This window comes from Triturus cristatus, chromosome 10 (assembly GCF_964204655.1).
Source record: "Triturus cristatus chromosome 10, aTriCri1.1, whole genome shotgun sequence".
In the NCBI taxonomy this organism is placed as follows: Eukaryota; Metazoa; Chordata; class Amphibia; order Caudata; family Salamandridae; genus Triturus; species Triturus cristatus.
Genome location: NC_140593.1, coordinates 29,885,152 through 29,907,138, shown reverse-complemented (window position 1 = coordinate 29,907,138; position 21,987 = coordinate 29,885,152).

The window sequence follows — 21,987 nt, the reverse complement described above, 5'->3', positions numbered from 1 at the left end:
TTTTGATTTTTTTAAATGCACATGTCCAAACTGCTTTTTCATACCACCACCATGTGTAACCTGGGTGGCTGCCTACATTCCAGCAAGGGCAACTGGCCTTAGTGATGCTGAATGTATTTGCATTACAGACTGAAACCTGAAAACCCCACTTGCTTGTAAATACTGTGCATGATTATACATGGCAAGCAGATGGGTGTGTGCTAAGAGTCTGCTTCTTCCCCCAAAAAATCGCTCCCCCTTTTTCCTACTAATGCAACTGTGAAATCACCAGAAAAAAACGCAATAAATCTCTGCCTGTAATTCCTATTTCCACACAGAGTCATGTTTTCACATTAGTCCCAAAACGAAATTTCTTTGCCAATTTGAAAGCACACTTACTGCTCTTTTTTTTTGGCAAGTGAAAATCATTTTTACAGACTGACACATTATGAAACCACTTTTTTGATTTTTTTAAATGCACATGTCCAAACTGCTTTTTCATACCACCACCATGTGTAACCTGGGTGGCTGCCTACATTCCAGCAAGGGCAACCAGCCTTAGTGATGCTGAATGTATTTGCATTACAGACTGAAACCTGAAAACCCCACTCGCTTGTAAATACTGTGCATGATTATACATGGCAAGCAGATGGGTGTGTGCTAAGAGTCTGCTTCTTCCCCCAAAAAATCGCTCCCCCTTTTTCCTACTAATGCAACTGTGAAATCACCAGAAAAAAACGCAATAAATCTCTGCCTGTAATTCCTATATGCACACAGACTCATATTTTCACATTAGTCCCAAAACGAAATTTCTTTGCCAATTTGAAAGCACACTTACTGCTCTTTTTTTTTGGCAAGTGAAAATCACTTTTACAGACTGACACATTATGAAACCACTTTTTTGATTTTTTTAAATGCACATGTCCAAACTGCTTTTTCAGACCACCACCATGTGTAACCTGGGTGGCTGCCTACATTCCAGCAAGGGCAACCAGCCTTAGTGATGCTGAATGTATTTGCATTACAGACTAAAACCTGAAAACCCCACTCGCTTGTAAATACTGTGCATGATTATACATGGCAAGCAGATGGGTGTGTGCTAAGAGTCTGCTTCTTCCCCCAAAAAATCGCTCCCCCTTTTTCCTACTAATGCAACTGTGAAATCACCAGAAAAAAACGCAATAAATCTCTGCCTGTAATTCCTATATGCACACAGACTCATATTTTCACATTAGTCCCAAAACGAAATTTCTTTGCCAATTTGAAAGCACACTTACTGCTCTTTTTTTTTGGCAAGTGAAAATCACTTTTACAGACTGACACATTATGAAACCACTTTTTTGATTTTTTTAAATGCACATGTCCAAACTGCTTTTTCAGACCACCACCATGTGTAACCTGGGTGGCTGCCTACATTCCAGCAAGGGCAACCAGCCTTAGTGATGCTGAATGTATTTGCATTACAGACTAAAACCTGAAAACCCCACTCGCTTGTAAATACTGTGCATGATTATACATGGCAAGCAGATGGGTGTGTGCTAAGAGTCTGCTTCTTCCCCCAAAAAATCGCTCCCCCTTTTTCCTACTAATGCAACTGTGAAATCACCAGAAAAAAACGCAATAAATCTCTGCCTGTAATTCCTATTTCCAAACAGAGTCATGTTTTCACATTAGTCCCAAAACGAAATTTCTTTGCCAATTTGAAAGCACACTTACTGCTCTTTTTTTTTGGCAAGTGAAAATCACTTTTACAGACTGACACATTATGAAACTACTTTTTTGATTTTTTTAAATGCACATGTCCAAACTGCTTTTTCAGACCACCACCATCTGTAACCTGGGTGGCTGCCTACATTCCAGCAAGGGCAACCAGCCTTAGTGATGCTGAATGTATTTGCATTACTGAGTTCAACCTCAAACCCTTAAACTATTCTTTTTTTTTGCAGTACACCTTACTGCTCTTTTTTTTTGACAAGTAATATTCACTTTTACAGACTGACACATTATGAATCCACTTTTCAGATTTTTTAAAAAGCCCATGTCCAGACCAATACACCTTAATTTATCGTGAAAACATAGTCCATATTATTTTACATGTTCCTCACATTTAAATTTCTCCCAAAACAGAAAATAATAAACACAACTTCAACAAAAAGAATTACATTTCTATTATTCATTTCTTAATTTACCATATACATCCCCTCTCAAACTCTAAACTCACCTTTAAAATTAGTTAGTTGTGAAAGAAATGTGGCACTCAAACAGCAGATTATCAGAGCCAGGATCTCTGTTCTGTACACCTCTCTCCTCTCAGCAGAACCAGATAATGGCAAACTTTCCCTCTCTTTTTCCACACATATACATGTAAGTTTCAAATCTCAGTGCTTCCCCCTTTTTTTCAAATGTAATCACACATTTCTATTGGTTGAAAACCAACCCTTTTCCAAAAGTACCCTTCCCCCAACTTGACTTCTGCCTAGTACCCTTCCCCCAACTTGACTTCTGCCTGCTACCATAGCAACTGCTCATGGAACACTGCTGTGTGGAGTTAGGTCAGAAGTTCGCCACACAATGTTTCAATTCCACAGAGCAGGAGTGCTTGACTTTTCAAACCTAACAGCAAATCCATAGTACTGTTCTTTGGTAACACATTTTTTTGTACCAATACAAAACATGCTTCTATTAATTTACACATACAGCCTAGTTTTTATTCTAGAATGGTATGAAACAGCCAATCAGTTCTTTTTGTTTTGAAAAAAATATGTATGCCTCCATTTCCAAACTGTCTTTCTTTTCATATTACCATTCTACTGAAAGACACCTCCTGAGTGCATCCAGTTCTCCTTTGAAGATGTTCACAGTGTGGATTGTAGGGCACAGCTATGTCTTCTGGAGTGAAAAGTTTGCAGAGAAAACAGATATGGTGAGAGACCTTGCTTTGCCAAATGTAGACATTAAATGGATTGGTCAGAGAGGGTTAAAGTGGCACCAATTGATGCCATTGGTGAAATCCTTCATGCAAATCCAACACCCTGACCTCATAATAGTGCACTGTGGTGGCAATGACCTAGGCACTTTGACTGGGGTAGGTCTGGAAATGCTTATGAAGGACACCTTTGCACAACTGTTTTCACTTTTCCCTAAAACTGCCTTTGTGTTTTCCAACATTTGCCAAAGGCAAAAATGGAACTGGTCCAATCATTTCTCTCCGCAGATTGACAAAGCAAGAAAGCACGTCAACAATTCTGTTTCTGCTTTCCTCCGTGACTATGGTATGGGTGCCATTTACCACAACAACTTGCGTTATGACATGCAAGACATTTATAGAGGAGATGGTGTGCACTTCAATGATGAAGGGAACAGAGTCTTCCTCTTGAACCTTAGACTCTGCATCGGTACTTACTTGTAGGTACCACTAAAAAAATGACTTCATAAACACAACAGCTCTTTTTAGAGCTCCCTAATATCTAAACTCTTAAATCTGCATTTCATTTCTTTTTTAATTTATTTTTTCTTCCGTACGCTTACCGTAAGCTTACCGTACGCGTACCCCGTGATTTTTTTAAAAATCAATAAATGTTTTCTTTGTACTTTACAGTCCTTCTTTGACCCCCTCACAAATGTAAGGGGGTCTGTAACTCTCCTCATTGCCCCCTTTTCTTGTTTTCACTCTTTTTTTTCTGAGTGAAACACACAAAATGGCGGCCGCCGCTTCCTGGTTTCGGCCGATTCGAATGTTTACTAAGATCTAACAGCCAATCAGAATCTCGCTCGCGCACGCCATTTTTCTTCCGTACGCTTACCGTAAGCTTACCGTACGCGTACCCCGTGATTTTTTAAAAAATCAATAAATGTTTTCTTTGTACTTTACAGTCCTTCTTTGACCCCCTCACAAATGTAAGGGGGTCTGTAACTCTCCTCATTGCCCCCTTTTCTTGTTTTCACTCTTTTTTTTCTGAGTGAAACACACAAAATGGCGGCCGCCGCTTCCTGGTTTCGGCCGATTCGAATGTTTACTAAGATCTAACAGCCAATCAGAATCGCGCTCGCGCACGCCACCGTACGCGTACGGTAAGCGTACCGTAAGCGTACCGTAAGCGGGCTCAGATATATATATTGATTTAAAGGCTATTTTCTCAGAATCTACTGAACAGATTTACACCAAACCTACAAAAGGCACTTCCTTGACCTGAGGACTACCTCTCTGCCAAATTTCTAGTAATTCTGTTCAGCCGTTCGGGCTGTAGCTCGTTCTAAAGGTCCTATGGAAAAATGCATGGGAAAAACGCGTTTTGGGACCCCCCTTTTATCTCAGCCCCCGCTTGACGAATCCCCCCGAGACTTTCAGGGTAGGAGCGGAGCGTAGCGCCCCACCTATTTTGAGAAATTCACGAGGATTCATCGACCGGCGCCAAAGTTATTCAAAATAGAATGTTGCGGATTTCCTATGGAAAAGGGGTCCTAACTATAACTACCTACTGGCGACCGCCAGTAGGTAATATATATATATATATATATATATATATATATATATATATATATATATATATATATATATCAAGAAAAAGAATCGCCATGCATGGAGATGCCAGCACAGGTTCAGTTCAGAAAGGCTTTATTTCGATATGATTAATATCTTAAAAAGCAGTACATAGAGTAATAAACAGTAAAATAGTAAAAAGGAGCCAATACATAGAGAGATAAACATACATTTCATACTACAAGTGGCACCAATAAATTAGATAAAAACCATTTGTTTTTTTAAGATACAGATTAAACAAGATACAAAAGCCTAGTTGATCTGATACGCCAAGCCCATCCTAGAAACTTTGCCAAGCCACAAGCAAAGAGGGGCCGTGGGTCGTTTTTCAATATTCGTAGGGCCTCCTTATAGTGTCTTGTTGAAAAAGAATCGCCATGCATGGAGATGCCAGCACAGGTGATAACAGTACCTCCGTGTAATGAGAGCAGCAGATACGTTACATTTGATCCCACCATCAGTTTCGCCAAACATGTTTCGGGCATCTCGCCCTTGTTCACTGGCCGCAACACAAAGTCCCGACAGCTGTGTGGACTAAAAGTATCTCGCCCCGCCCAAATGGGACTTCTCCGTGCCCGATGGCATTCTGGGGTATGTAGTCCTACTCAAACCTGATTAGGTGCTGTACATGGCTTCGTGCTCAAAAATATATCCCAAGTGGGTCCCAAGGTGAGGAAACGTAGCAGTGTCTGCCATATAATGCACTCCCCATTACTCGGTAATTATTAAGGGTGGGCGTAGATCGCGAAGTAGCACTTCGCGAAGCTACGCAAAGTGCAGTTCGCACTACGCGAGCTTCGCGTAGCACTTTGCGAACTGCGTAGTAACATGTTCGCACTGTGCAAGATGTTGTTTTCAATGATTGCACAGTGCGGACAAGCAACCGGCACTGTGCAATCATTGAAAATGGCATCTTGCACAGTGCGAGCTGTAGTTTTCTGCTGCTCGAGGAGATTTTTACTCGAGCGGCAGCTTTCTCAACGTGAACTGGTAGTTTCTCATCGCGAGCGGTCGCGAGCATACGCGACCCTTCGCAATGAGAAACCTGACCTCCTCGCGTTGGGAATCTCGCCGGGAGGTTTATTTTCCATGCTCGCGATCGCCAACTTGATGTTCCTGATCGCGAACAAGGAAAAAGTCTCGCCGGGATGTCATTTTGCTTGCTCGCGGTCGCCAACTTGACGTTAAGGACCGCGAGCAAGCAAAAAATGACCGCAGCACTACGCAAGACTACGCTACGCGTGTTCGCACTGTGCTACGTGCAATTCGCGTAGTGCGAAGTAGCGCGAACTTCGCAAGCTTCGCGAGCGTAGCGTAGTGCTTTGCCCAGGCCTAGTGTCATTACCAGAATGTACCAGTCATCAGTCTGCATGATACTGAGCCTATAGACCACTTAGTCATGCGGCGTTATGGTTGCAACATTATACTGGTATATTCTGTGCCTACAGATGCCTATGAAAATGTACTAAGGCTGCCTGTAACCCATCACTCCTCCACCCTCGCTATGGCAGCATCTGTCCTGTGCCCACCTAAGGGTGATCTCTTGTCACTACTGGATGGTCCCTGTAGACCATCCAACATGGCTGCCTTTAAAACTCCCACACCTGCTGGTTGATGGCCTTCTATACCTGGGGCCACATTAACCCATACCCAGAATGTTTGTATTCAGTACATACCGGGGTCCTCTCTTTCACATGTGTGGACCCACAAAGGCAGATATAGGCAATAATACTTTAAACATTACCCGACTGTCTGTATCCAGTACATACCGGGGACCTCTCGTCTCACATGAGGACCCACAGAGGCAGATAGAGTCAATAACACATTGACACATACCCAGACTCTCTGTATCCAGTACATATCGGGGACCTCCCTTATCACATGAGTGGACCCACAGAGGCAGATAGAGTCAATAATACATTAACCCATACCCATACTGTCTGTATCAATTACATACCGGGGACCTCTCTTTCACATGTGTGGACCCATGAAGGCAGATAGAGTCAATAATACATTAACCAATACCCGAACGTCTGTATCCAGTACATACTGTGGACCTCTCTTCTCACATGTGCGGAACCACAGAGGCAGAAAGAGCCATTAATATATTGACCAATACCCGCACTGTCTCTATCCAGTTCATGTTGGGGATATCTCTTCTCACATGTCGACCCACCGAGGCAGATAGTGTCAATAATACATTAACCCATACCCTGACTGTCTCTATCCATTACATACAGGGGACCTCTCGTCTCACATGTGTGGACCCACAGAGGCAGATAGAGTCAATAATACATTAACCCATACCTGACCATCTGTATTCAGTACATACCGGGGACCTCTCTTCTCACATGTGCGGACACACAGAGGCAGATAGAGTCAATAACACATTGATCCATACCCTGTTTGTATCCAGTACATATTGGGAACCTCTCTTCTAGGCCTGGGCGGTAAATTCTGTTCCGCTCGTGGAATTTGGGTAATTTTGCGTTCCAAAATTCCACGATCTGCGGCTTCATGGAATTTTTTGCTTGTTTGCTCTTGAAAAATGCGTGTTCGTGAAATATTTCTCCCCGAGCGCGCAAACAGCATTCACGAACAGGAAAAAAGCATCGCGAACGGGCGGAACAAGCAATTCTGTGTGTTCGCTGACTTTTTGTGTGCTAGGGGAGAGTTTTTTACCGTTTTGCAGAGATTTGCGTATCGCGACTACGTAAATTCCGCCCACCCCTACTCTCTTCTCACATGAATGGACAAAAAGAGGTAGATAGAGTCAATAATACATTAACCCATACCCATACTGTCTGTATCGATTACATACAGGGGACCTCTCTTTCAAATGTGTTGACCCACAGAGATAGATAGTGTCAATAATACATTAACCCATACCCCAACCATCTGTATGTGGTACATACCGGGGACCTCTCTTCTCAAATGTGGACACATAGAGGCATATAGAGTCAATAATACATTAACCCATACACCAACCGACTGTAACCAGTACCTACCTGGGGACCTCTCTTCTCACATGTGTGCACCCACAGAGGCAGATAAAGTAAAAAACACAAGACTCTCTATATCCAATACATACAGGGGACATCTCTTCTCACATGTGTTGACCCACAGAGGCAGATAGAGTCAATCATACATTAACCCATACACATACTGTTTGTATCCATTACATACTGGGGACCACTGATTCACATGTGTGGACCCACAGAGGTAGAGAGAGTCAATAACATATTTCCAATAACCAGACTGTCTATCCAATGCATATCGGGGACCTCACTTCTCACATGTGTGGGACCACAGAGAAAGATATTGTCACTATCACATTAACTCTTACCCAGACTGTCTGTATCTAGACCACACCCGGGACCTCTCTTTCACATGTGTGGCCCCACAGAGGCAGATAGAGTCAATAACACATTGACCCATACCTGGACTGTCTGCATCAAGTACATATCGGGGACATCTCTTCTCAAAAGTAGACCCACAGAGGCAAATGTAGTAAATAAAATAATAACCCATACCCAGGCAATTAGTATCCAGTATAAAACTGGGACCTCTTTTTCACATGTGTGGACCCACAGATGCAGATACTGTCAATAATACATTATCCCATACCCTGACTGTCTGTATCCAGTACAGTCCTGGGACCTCTCTTCTCACATGTGTGGACCCAGAGAGGCAGATAGAGTCAATAATACGATAACCCATTCCTGGACGGTCTGTATCCAATACATACCAGGGTCCTGTCTTCTCAAATGTGTCAAACCACAGAGGCAGATAGAGTCAATAACACATTGACCCATACCCTGAACTTCTGTATATAGTACATACCGGGGACCTCTTTTCTCACATGTTGACCCACAGAGGCAGATAGAGTTAATAACATTTTCACCCATACCCTGAACTTCTGTATCAAGTAAATACCAGGGACCTCTCTTCTCACATGTGGACACACAGAGGCATATAGAGTCAATAATACATTAACCCATACCCTGACCTTATGTATTCAGTACATATCGGGGTCCTGTCTTCTCATATCTGTGGACCCACAGAGGCAAATAGAGTCCATAATAGATGGACCCATACCCCGAATGTCTCTATCCAAACATACTGGGCACTTCTCTTCTCACATGTGGACACACAGAGGCAGATAGAGTCAATAACACATTGACTCATACTCGGACTTTCTGTATCCAGTATATATTGGGACCTCTCTTCTCACATGTGCAGACCCACAGAAGCAGATAGAGTCAAGAAGACATTGACCCATACCCGGACTCTCTGTATCAAGTACATATCGGGGACCTCTCTTCTCATATGTCAGGACCCACATAGGCAGAGAAAGTCAATAACACATTCACCAATACCCAGACTTTCTGTATCCAGTACATACCGGGGACTTCTCTTCTGACATGTGTGGACCCACAGAGGCAGATAGAGTCAATAATACATTTACCCATACCCCGACCTTCTGTATCCAGTACATACCGGGGTCCTGTCTTCTCAAATGTGTGAACCCACAGAGGCAAATATAGACAATAAAATAATAACCCATACCCGGACCATCAGTATCCAGTTCGTACCGGGGACCTCTCTTTCACATGTGTTGACCCACAGAGGCAGATAGAGTTAATAACACATTTACCCACACCTGGGCTGTCTGTATCCAGTACATATTGGGGACCTCTCTTCTCAGATATCTGGACCCACAGAGGCAGATAGAGTCAATAATACATTAACCCATACCCAGACCGTCTTTATCCAGTACATACAGGGGACCTCTCTTCTCACAAGTGTTGACCCACAAAGACCGATAGAGTCAATAATACATTAACCCATACCGCGACCATCTTTATCCGGTACATATCGGGGACCTCTCTTCACACATGTGGAACCACAGAGGCAGATTGAGTCAATAATATATTAACTTCTACCCCTAATGACTGTATCCAGTACGTACCGGAGACCTCTCTTCTCACATGTGCGGACCCAAAGAGGCAGATACAGTCAATAATACATTGACCAATACCCCGACCTTCTGTATCCAGTACATACCGGGGACCTCTCTTCTTACATGTGTGAACCCACAGCAGCAGATAGAGTCAATGATACATTAACCCATACCCTGACCTTCTGTATTCAGTAGATATGGGGATTCTGTCTTCTCAAATCTGTGGACCCACAGAGGCAAATAGAGTCAATAATGGATTGACCCATACCCCAAAGGTCTCTATCCAATATATACTGGGACCCTCTCTTTTCACATGTGGACACACAGAGGCAGATAGAGTCAATAACACATTGACTCATACCCGGATTTTCTGTATCCAGTATATATTGGGACCTTTCTTCTCACACGTCTGGACCCACAGAGGCAGAGAAAGTCAATAACACATTCACCAATACCCCGACCTTCTGTATCCAGTGCATACCGGGGACTTCTCTTCTGACATGTGTGGACCCACAGAGGCAGATAGAGTCAATAATACATTAACCCATATCCCGACCTTCTGTATCCAGTACATACCGGGGTCCTGTCTTCTCAAATGTGTGGACCCACAGAGGCAAATAGAGTTAATAACACATTTACCCATACCTGGACTGTCTGTATCCAGTACATATTGGGGACCTCTCTTCTCAGATATCTGGACCCACAGAGGCAGATAGAGTCAATAATACATTAACCCATACCCAAACCTTCTGTATACAGTACATACAGAGGCAGATAGAGTCAATAACACATTGACCCATATCCTGACTGTCTGTATCCAGTAAATATTGAGGACCTCTTTTCTCACATGAGGGGACACAAAGAGGCAGATAGATTCAATAATACATTAACACATACCCATACTGTCTATATTGATTACATACAGGGGACCTCTCTTTCACATGTGTGGACCCACAGAGATTAGTAGAGTCAATAACAAATTTTCCCATACCCGGACTCTCTGTATCCAGTACATATCGGGGACCTCTCTTCTCACATGTGTGGGCCCACAAAGGCAGATAGATTCAATAATACATTAACCCATACCCAAACCGTCTACATTTGGTACATACCGGGGACCTCTCTTCTCTCATGTAGACCAACAGAGGAAGATAAATACAAAAACACATTGACCCACACCCGGACTGCCTTTATCCAGTACATATCGGGGAACTCTTTTCTCACAAGTGTTGACCCACAGAGGCAGATAGAGTCAATAATACACTAACCCATACCCTGACTGTCTGTATCCAGTACAGTCCTGGGACCTCTCTTCTCACATGTGTGGACCCACAGAGGCATATTGGGTCAACAGTACGTTAACCCATACCTGGACTGTCTGTATACAATACATACCGGGGTCCTTCTTCTCAAATGTGTGGAACCACAGAGGCAGATAGAGTCAATAAGAAAATTGACCCCTACCCTGAACTTCTGTATCTAGTACATACCATGGACCTCTCTTCTCACAAGTGTACCCACAGATGCAGATAGAGTCAATAACACATTGACCCACACCCATACTGTCTGCATCCAGTACATACCAGGGACCTCTATTTCACATGTGTGGACCCACAGAGGCAGGTATAGTAAATAACACATTGACCCATACCTGGACTGTCTGTATTCAGTATATTTCGGGACATCTCTTCTCACATGTAGACCGGCAGAGGCAAATATAGTCAATAATATGATAATCCATACCCGGGCCCTTAGTATCCACTAAATACCGGGGACCTCTCTTCTCACATATGTGGAGCCACAGAAGCAGATAGAGTCAATAATATATTAACCCCTACCCCGACTGACTGTTTCCAGTGCGTACCAGAGACCTCGCGTCTCACATGTGTGGACCCACATAGAGGCAGATAAAGTCAATAACACATTGGCTCATGCCCCGACCGTCTGTATCCAGTACATACCGGGGACCTCTCTCCTCCCATGTGTGGACTCACAGAGGCAGATAGAGGCAATAATAAATTAACCCATACCCGACCTTCTGTATCCAGCACATACCGCGGTCCTGTCTTCTCACAAGTGTGGACCCACAGAGGCAGATAGAGTCAGTAATACATTAACCCATGCCCAGGCAGTCTCTATCTTGTACGTTCCAAGGATATCTCTTCTCACATGTGTTGAGCCACAGAGGAAGATAGATTCAAAAAATACATTAACCCATACACTGACTCTCTGTATCCAGTACATACCAGGGACCTCTCTTCTATCAAGTGGACCCACAGAGGCAGATAGAGTCAATAATACATTAACCCATACCCCGACCATAAGTATCCAGTACATCCCTGGGACCTCTCTTCTAAACCTGGGTGGAGTTCGCGTAGTCCTGCTACAGGGTATTCAAAGAAGCCTCAAAAAAACTCTGTGAGCTATGCAAATTTCCGCTTGTAGTTGCTTGTTTCGCCCATTTGAAATGCGTTTTTCCTGTTTGGGAACGCGTATTGCATGTTCGGGGATTCTTTTCGTGTGCTCGGGAGATAATATTTTTGCTATGGTTCTAGACCTGTTTTTCTATCCTCCCTATATCTTTTCAATCCTTTGTTTCTTGAAACTTTTTTTGGATAGTTTTTTTTTATTATCTATCCCTCTCTATTACAGATTGTATATTTTGTGTTTTTTCCTACTTTTTGTGTGTTTTTTACTGCATTTTTCACTCTTTTTCTATTACTTGCTTTTTTTTATTTCTTTTACTTACTTTCTTAGTTCCTACCTTTACTTTTCCTTCCCCGCCTACCCACAACCATGGCAAAGGGCCAGTCGAGGACTAAGATGAGGGCTCGGAGTGTGAGCGCCCACAAGGGGTGCAAGCACGGCCCTTATTCAGTGAGGCGGAGGTGGACGCACTGTTTTTTTTATCCAGTACCACCTCCCCTTAACCCTGGCAGCGGTTCTGGGTATGAGCTTCGGGAGCATCACCGGCGGTGGGCAAGGGTGCGCCGGGCATTGTGTCGCTGCTCTGGGGTCCGGCGCACCCATGACCAATTGACGCACCAGTGGTCCAATAACCTGGAAAGGGAGCATGACCTGCTGTACCTGCGAGGCGTTGAGGTCTGGGGGTTGGTGAGTAGCTATTTATATTATTATTTTGTGTTCTTCTGTTCTGTGTTATTGCGAATATTATTTTTTTTGCAAATAGCTAACATGCTGCTGCTTACATGCAGGTAACTTATGATTAAAAATCTTATATTATGTGATTGTTACTTCCAGACAGGTGCTCGGTGCTACTAACTAATCATACTTGTTTTCAACTTTGAGCTCACTTGGGCTGGTTATGTAAGAGAGGTTAGAGAATTTAAGTTAAGTAGGTAATCCACATATGAAAGACTCCAGTCCTTTCCTTTGTCCTGTCAGGCTGTCCTTTCTCCTGACACTAAGATAGTGATAGTAGTTATAAGTATTATTTGGTAATTTAGCGGCCTGCATCGTGACTCATGACACATCCTATCACATGACTTCAGTCCTAGTAGAACCTTGTGTAGTTCTTATAGTGAGTGGAATAGCACCCAACCAATTTGGTGTATGCAATATTCATATGTCCATCTATTCATTAGGAAGAATAAATGCAAACTTATTTATTGGGCCGTCAAAGGCGGTTGTTGGAGTTGAGACTGAGAGATGATTTATGAGAACCACCACTGCCCTTGTAAATTTCTCTAGGAAACTAGGTAAAAAAGCACCCTTGGAAATGGTTAAAATTGACAATGCTAAATGTATCACAGTGGCTCTATGTGGAGCGGGTCTGTGGGGCCACGCAGCCGTGGATTCCATCCGGGGGTAGAGAACTCTTTTTTGAAGTACCTTCTCGCTTTACCAAGCAGTTTCGCAAATTTCTCTTGCCACTTGGAATTGGGTCTTCCTTACATGGCAGACCTGGCGAGAATACAGCCACTCTTATTATGGCACCGAATTTGGTCGTCGGAAAAAACAGTCTTCTCACGAACAATTATTCAAGATTGTAAAATTCTGGAAAACGCACCCAGATCTATGTGGCTAGCCTATGTCAAAAGTTTTTTAATTGACTTAGGGTTAGTAAAATATTACCATGATCCCTCCTTGATTCGGGAGATGTTGAGGAAGGCTTTTCAGAAACTTTGTTTAAACCACCTCGAAGAATTGCGATTGACCTCAGAGCTCACGAAACAATCAGTTAGACATAGTTTGACTGTTCAGACGGTATTTGGGATGCAGCCTTACCTAACTTACAGTATTACTCCTTATGAACTGTTTCTTTTGGTCAGGTTTAGGCTAAACTTTTTCCACCGTTTAGTTGCTTTTCCGTTGAGAAATAATTGGTCCAAAAAACTACCTCCTTGTCCTTGTGATCGGACTTCTACCCAATCTACAATGCATACCATCCTCTTTTGTAAATATTACACGGATCAACGAAAAAAAACTACTTATCCCATTATTAAAACGAATGGGTTTTCGAACTTGTCGTCCAGCTTTCCTTTTCTTACAGTTATTGGAGGGGATGGGGCTGGTCTATATTGTTTCCAATTTCCTGCAGTACATTATGCGCCATAGAACGAATTTAGGATGATCTTAATGGGGTTTAAATGTTTAGGTCATGCTGATGATGGGATCTGAGTGTTTTTAACCTACTTTTATAATATATGTGATTTTATCATTCACCGATTGTTATAATTATATTGATGCTCTTTACCCAGAGACTTTATACGCACTGTCACTTTAGTCGCAATCAACTTCCTTGTATTATTTTTTTTGTATTTGTTGAATTTTTTAATGATGGAACATTTTTATGAGATTGTATTTTCATCTGTATCTTTTATGACCTGTCTTCGGAAGGTCGAATAAAGACGTTTTGATTGATTGATTGATTGACTGACAGAGAAAGATGCGTGGGTGAAGAAAGGGGCCCCAGGATGCATAGGTGGTAGATAAAGATGATAGGAATAGGATGCATGGGTAGTTGAAGGATGGGAGGAAGGTGAAAGAGAAAGTAGAAAGGATGCCCGTCTGGGTGAGTTAAACTGTAAACTGTATGGGTAGAAGGAATCGTCCGGGGGGTTTGAGGGATCAAACTCTAAGGCAAGCAAGGGCGCATGGCATGGGTGGTGGTTGGTTATATCTAAATGTATGTTGTTGTCGGTGAAAGCCGGTTTATGACAGCCATGTTTGGATTGATGGATGGATGCCTGGATGGTATCATATAGTAGGTGAAAACAGAGTCAGACTGGATTAAGAGAATGCAAAAGAAAATTAAACCGGGCCAGAGTACCAACGCCAAGGGTGAAGAAGATTAAGAATAAAATAATAATAATGCTAGAAGAGCAATGCACTGAATGTAAATGAAAAAACAAGCCCTGGGAAGAACATGGACTATTTTGTTGCAAGGTTTTTGATTCAAACGTTTGAGGTTGTACTTGTATTTCAGACGGGAATACTCCCTTGACCCACAGTAGTTTGCAATCACAACATATGTATTGTGCATGACTATTATTATTTACCCTGCCCATAATCGCCTCCCTCCGACTCCGAGGACCACTTCCGCTCCAGTCCCCTCCCTGTGTCAGCCATGGGTGGCCTATCGGCTGCATTGGTAACTAGTACTTACAAATCACTCAGTATGTCTTCGACACGTGAGTGACATGATGTTGTGCCGCCGTTTCCCATGACATCCATTATATGTCATCATTAATCATCATCATGTGCCTTATTGCAGTAGTGTAGTCAGGGTGAAAGTGCTTGAGCATTTGTTATTGATTTTACAGAGTAGGGCCATAATGGTAATATATAATTGTGTAGTACAGCTGCCCCACATGCAGACAGTAGTAAAGTACATGTGTAAGGACTGGTCAATACTGCCCCTGTTCTGGCTTAAGTAAATTGAAAACATCAAATTTCCTTTGGAATCGGCTCCGTCGTTTTACCCCGCTAAGGTCAGTTCAGACGAAATGCAGGTCCTGTAATTTTCCCACTTAAGATATCCACCGGGAGTTCTTCCATTTTTAGTGTTTGGTTCTAGTGTTTCTTGGAATAGGAGAGTGGACTGGTTTTCGTATGTGCGCGCCCTGTGCACACCGCACTTCAACTGTCAAATTTTGAGGAGAAGGCTGTGTTCTAGTGCAGTGCATTCTCCGTGGGTATTATCCAGTCAAGAGATTAGTGTCTTAGTCCTCTTAGCTTCACATTCTTGGCAGCCTGTCAAGATGCTTTCCGAGCTGTTCGAGTTCCGCCTTCCTGTGAGAAGATTTTGGCGGAAATGTTTGTTTTTTCATTCAGCGGTTCGGTGTTCGCTGACTGGATTGTTTGTGAAAGAAGGGCGACGAAACTGTAAGTTCATCATTCCTAATTTTGCAGTATTCCGCGTTTCAGCAAGTCATTCCTGGCAAGTTACTCGACTCAAGCATTTTGGCTTTTGAACATAATAGCTCTAGTCTGAAGTGCAGAGAAGAGAGAAGCTTAAGGCAGCACGTTCCTGGAGTAAATATTCTTTGCTATAATAGCTGCTAGTCTTGGCAGTTTGCAAAGACTTTTAAGGAAATCACCTGCGCAATTAGAATAACATTAAGACACTTGCCTTTAGAGAGAGGCTATAGAAAGGCAACTATTGAGAAAAGGAAGCAGTGAATTTCTATTAAATTAAGACGTTTCGAGATAATTGCCTGCACAATTAAAACTACAAAAAGACTTTGCCTACAGAAAAAAAGACTATAGAAAGACAACGACTAGTATAAGGAAGCAGTGAATGTCTTTTCAGTGAGAACATCAAAATTCACCTATCCAGAGTTAAATAGTCTTCTACAAGCGTATGTATGAATATATATATATTATTCTTACCAACCTTGCACCTGCTGTCTGCTTATATTGAAGAATACAAGGAAAGATAAATCAACAATATCTACAAACTACTTCATAGATTTACTAAGAGAGAGGCAAGCCACTGTAGAAGGACATGTGAAGAATAGGGAAAGGTTATTCACCACAATTTCAAGGAATTTGGGTTGGGCTTATTAGGTACTAAAGATTATTGTGTTTTTTAGATGCCCAGCAGTTTCAAGCTAGAATTCCAGTGAGGAAGAGGCATTGCAGTGGAGTCTCTCTTTTCATTCCCATTCCCCTTTCCCCTTCTTTACTGACAGTGAATTACGTTCGCTTCCAGTGAAGATTGGAATTTGGCGAAAGGTTTTTCAGAGTCAGTGGAAACCCAAGTAAGAGAAGTCCTTCTGCTCCTGTGGAAACTCAAGTATTCAGGTGCGTGATACTCTCGTTCTGATTTGACAACATGAGTCTGTGACACAAGTATGTCTGTCTAGGCCAAGGCACAAGCTGACTAAGCTGGCATGTCTACAAGATTAATTGTGCTAAACAAGAGAGAGAAAATGAATACTTCTATTATACTCCATACTTAGTGCCTAAAAGTATAATCACCACATCCAAATCTTAGGGGCAGAGAAAGGGAAGTGAGGAGGAGAGAAGGATACGCCAGCTGCTAGTGCTAATGATACTACTGTGCCACTTTAATTTTTATGTGTGTAATTTAATTTAGTGTTACTGTTTTTCTAAGAGTATTGGTTACAATTCTCTTCTTTTCCTTTCTTGATATGGCTACTCCTTCCCAAACCACTAGGCAGGAGTTGGCGGTCAGGGCCCGGCCAAGGAATCTGGAGGCCATCTGGGATGAATATCGGCAGCTGGTTGTCCTGGCGGAGGAGGAGTCAGCGGCAGCTTCTTCCTCCAATGCCCCGGGGCCCAGCCAGCTCCCCCGTGCCTCCGGTGGTATGGCACCGTGTTCTGGCAGCCACCCGCGGCCCATCACCAACATCAACTGCTGCTTACCCCTGTTGTTCCTGCAGGAACTTTTGGTGCTGCATGCTCCTCAGGGTAGCGTGCCTGGTGGCCAAGCTGGAGGAGGTCCTGAGAACTAGCCGGCACCTCTGCCACTAAACATCATCATCACCGACCTCAGACCTTGACTCTTCCTCTTACCCCCTTTTTGATCTGTTTTTGGTGGGTGGGATGGTGGGACTAGTTGGGGAACCTTGGGGTTTACTTTTTCTTGAACTTGGACATGGTCATTTCTTTAATTTACTGGACATTGGTTGGGGTTAGGGAGAGAGGTGGGTAAGGTTTTGTGGGTTTTTCTTCTAGTTTATATTTGTTATGGTAATAGATTTATAGTTTTCCAATACATATGATACAAATGTTTTCTGGGGGAGGTTACTCTTTTACATCACCCTGTTTGTTTTGTTTCTTCCTTTTGCTGCAAGGCTGTAGCCAGTTTTCGAAATCTGCCAATAGTGTAACACACCGACAGATAGATGCAGAGCCTCACTTGTCCTACTACTGTCAGTCTCTCCTCCTAGTCTGTGCATTCTGAAACTAAAACTCCTTTCTAGTATGTACTTGGAAGGATGTGAGTGGGCAAAATTAATTAATTTCCTATTACATTACTGACTCCCCCACACTTCTTCTCTTATCTGTGATTGATGTTTAGGCGAAGCAATGGCTGCATGGTGATTGTTTGGTTTCCTTAGGTGCCATGGTGGGTGGTGGTAGCAGAAGTAGACAGTTGCATTTGCAAAAAAGAAAATGAGACAAGTCAGTCACCTGAGGGAGACTAGGGAACGAGTACTAGAAGTACACTAAGTAGTAAGGACACAAGAAGAAGACTGCCAAACAAGAAGAAACTGACGATGAATGATAATGATATTAAGCAATGCTAAAGTAAAATAAAACAGAACGTTGGCAGGGATAGACTAGTACAAGTTACAACACACTGAAGTAGAGGAGAACATGGCGGCTGGCTAGAGGCGGGTCGCAGGAGATCCACCAAGTTTGTGCACGGTGCTGTTCTGTAGGAGGAAAATCACGGAAAATGTTAGAGGGCAAAATGGAAAGTAATTGAGAGTAAGTCGGGAAGATCGTCATCTGGGGTCATACCTTGAGATAAATGCGAGCTTTGAGGTTGAGCACTGCCTCTTTCCAGTAAGGGAGAGGAGATGGCTGTGTTTGTCGAAAGGCTCGGCTAGAATGCTGGAGCGCTGGAGCTGCTGTGTTGGTTTGAGGAAGGCCCTGTGACCCAGATGTTTCTCTATTGGTTTGTTTCTTTCATCTTGGAGATTTTTGCATGTAAAAAAAAGGACACTCATAAGAGTGAAATCTACTTAATCGGATATACATTGCAAGTTTTTTCAACAGAGCTGCAGTGTTGGTTTGAGAAAAGTGCTGTGACCCGGATGTTTTTTTTCTGTTGGTTGCGAAGTCCTGGATTTGGTGTTTGAGGAGCAACAGCGTTCTGGGGAGAGAGAGTGGATTTGGAGGTCCTGAAGAGAGTAGTGAGGAGGCAGACTCTGGTGTGAAGGTCCTGTAATTACAGAGCTGACTGGGGAGAGTGACGTGAACCCGGGGTAAACCTGGAAGCTATTGGAAGTGAGACGAGGCTGAAGGTGGTTGTCAGGCAGCAACTGCGGGGGATGAGGATATCGAGCAGCGCTGCTCAAGAGCCGCGCTGGAAGTAAGGAGAGGGAGAAAGGCTGTAGAAAGGATCTCCTTTCGAGGAGACGGTGGAGGCAGCCTTAGATGATTAACATGGACCAAAACAGGGGTACCTGAAAGTGTAGAGGAAAATGCAGCAAGTCAACAGGGGCCACACAGGGCGTTAAACTGAAAGGAGAGGAGGGAAAGTCTGGAGAGGGGCAGGAAGATCTTAAGGGATTGAACAGTAGAAAGGCATCCAGCAATAAAAACACACCCAAACAGCAGGGGGTGGGGAGATATACACTAATGAGTGCTAAGAGAGGAAAAGGCTTGTTTGACCAGTGTGCAGTTGGAACACCCTATCTGGGTGGAGGAGTAAAAGGAGGAAGTAAGTGAACAAGGACCCCAGTACATAGAGCTCCAGTAATTAGGAACTTGTTGGCAAAAAAACAGAAAACAGGTGGTCAAGAGGGGTTGGTAAAGAAGTGTATGAGTAAGGATCGGAAGGTTAAGGTCATCCCATATCTTAAGACCTTTTTCAAAGTACTCCCAAAGACTTTAATATTGAGAGAGGATGGGATGGCAGAAAAGGAGGAGCACAAGGGAAAGATCACAAAGGGGCTGCAAGAGACTCGAGCTGGTGAAACAGCGGCTAACTGGGGGAATGTTTGTAGCCCGAATAGGTTTTCACCACTTCAGGTAGAGAATATAGAGGGATTGGAGCACATGGAAAATCAAACGGATTTAAACGACGGAGATGTTACCCCTTTAGATCCAGAAATGGGGAATACAAATAGAAACAAGGCAGTGGAAGAGCTTGGCCCGGAACACAGCTGCAGTACTGAGGGGAGGAAGGACATGATGCAGGGGGAGGAGGTAGAAGTATATACCGGGGGATCAGGAGTAGATTTAAAGTATCGGAGGAGAACCTAAAAGAGATACAGTTAGCTTGTGAGGCTTTTGAGAAAAAGTTTGATGATTTGGCGGGGAGAACAGCAGCCCTAGATGTGATGGTTGAAGAGCTCAAAGGTAAGGTACAAGCAAACAAGGAAGAGATAAAAGTCTTAAGGTTGAAAGAACAGGGGCATCAAGATTGGGATTTAAGGATGGAAAACAATCAGAGGAAAAATAATCTATGGATCCTCAACGTGCCAGAAGGGGTGGAAGGAGACGATTTGAAACGTTTTGTAGTTAGGCTGATCAAAATGGGGTTACAGCTGGAAGAGTCTGATCAGGAAATTGACAAGGATATACAGAGAGTTCATAGGGACCCCTTTAGGCCCAATCCCAATAGAAGTAAACCTAGGAGGATCCTGGTGAATTTCCTCACTTACACCCTGAAAGAGAAGGCTTTATTCATAGCTCTAAAAACAAAAACAGTGAGGATGGAGGGGCTCTCCTGTGAAGTTAGGTCTGATGTTTCATATACACTTCCAACAGGCAATGGGAGCTAGGGAAGAGAATGGACCAACTGGAAGAGTTAGGGGCCTCGGTGCAAATGAGATTTCTGTCTTTATAAAAAGTTATGATGAATAACAAGATGCATAACTTCAGAGGAGTGAGTGATGTAGATGACCTAATAACATCTTGTACCTGGCAAAAAGAGAAACGATGTTTGTTTTAAGAGTTAGGACTCCTGTAGTAGAATCATTGTTGGGGTCAAACCACACTTGGGGATTAACACATAGAGTAAGACTATCATTAAGGGGTGGGTTCTCCATGGGGGGGAGGGAAGGGGTCACTGGGTGGGAGTTCCTAGGGAAAAAAGTAAAAAGAATGTCCTCAGTAGCCGCTGATTTACCTTTAGAGAAGGGCAGTAAGACATGGGTATGGGAAAGGGAAGCTAGATTTGAAGATTCTATCTGGGAATGTTAATGGGTTAAGTGTGATGTCTAGGAGAGAGCTAATTATGCAATATATTAAAGATTGTACTGCCCAGGTATGTATATTACAGGAGACACATCTGACAGAGAAAGAGTCCAAATAGGTTTTTGAGCCTAAAAGGTGGGTGCAGCAGTTGGTGTGTACTAAACAAACTTTTGTTACCAAAGGGGTGCCAATACTGGTAAAAAGAGACCCAAATGTTTCAAGTATAAAATGTATTTCAGAAGTAGAGGTAGGTGGTTTACAGCAAAGTTAAAAGCTAGGGAATTTCTACTTTAGTAGGATATTATAGGCCAAATTTGGACAATATAGTTCCTCTAGAAGAATTTTTGGTAGAGTTGGCTTGTTTCTAGGACCCAATAATTTGGACAAGGGACTTTAATGTAGTAATAGATAGTATCCTTGATAGATCGATTAGTAGCAGAGCGATTGTTAACCATAAAATGAGAGCACAAGTAAAATTAATGATGAATCAACTGAGGTTGTGCGATATATGGAGATGGAGAATGGGGGACAAAAGAGGTTACAAATATTCTAGCAGGAAGTACCATCATCAGTCTAGGATAGGCTATTTTTTGTTGGACTCTGGCTTAAGGGAGCAAGTAAAAAATATCAAACACATAAAGATTCATTTTTCAGACCATTCAGCGGTAGTTTTAGACATTTTTCTCACGCCGGAAAACATCCCTACTAGGTGGACTTTGGATTGTACCTTATTGCTGGATCAGGCAGTAGTAAAGCGACTGAAAGAGGAGACGGTTGATTCTTTCGAGGTTAATTGGGGTTCGGCCCCTGCGGGAGTGGTATGGGACTCTTATAAATCCTTTGTAAGGGGGATCTTGATACGTTGTGCAGCAGCTAAGAGGAGGGTCTTTTCGGGGGATATTAGAGAGGTGGAGGAGAAGATAGGAGCAGCTGAAGAAGACCTGGTTAACAATAACCAGATAAAATCCATACAACTCTAATTATTGGACTTGAAACTTAAACTAGCTTCTAGCCTCGAAAAAAGGGTAAGGGAGAGATGAGAAACAAGTAAACTAAGATATTTTAAGTATGGCAGTTTAAGAAGGATAAGGTAAAGAATATAATACAGGAAATAAAGTGTCAGAGTACGGGGAGGATTCTA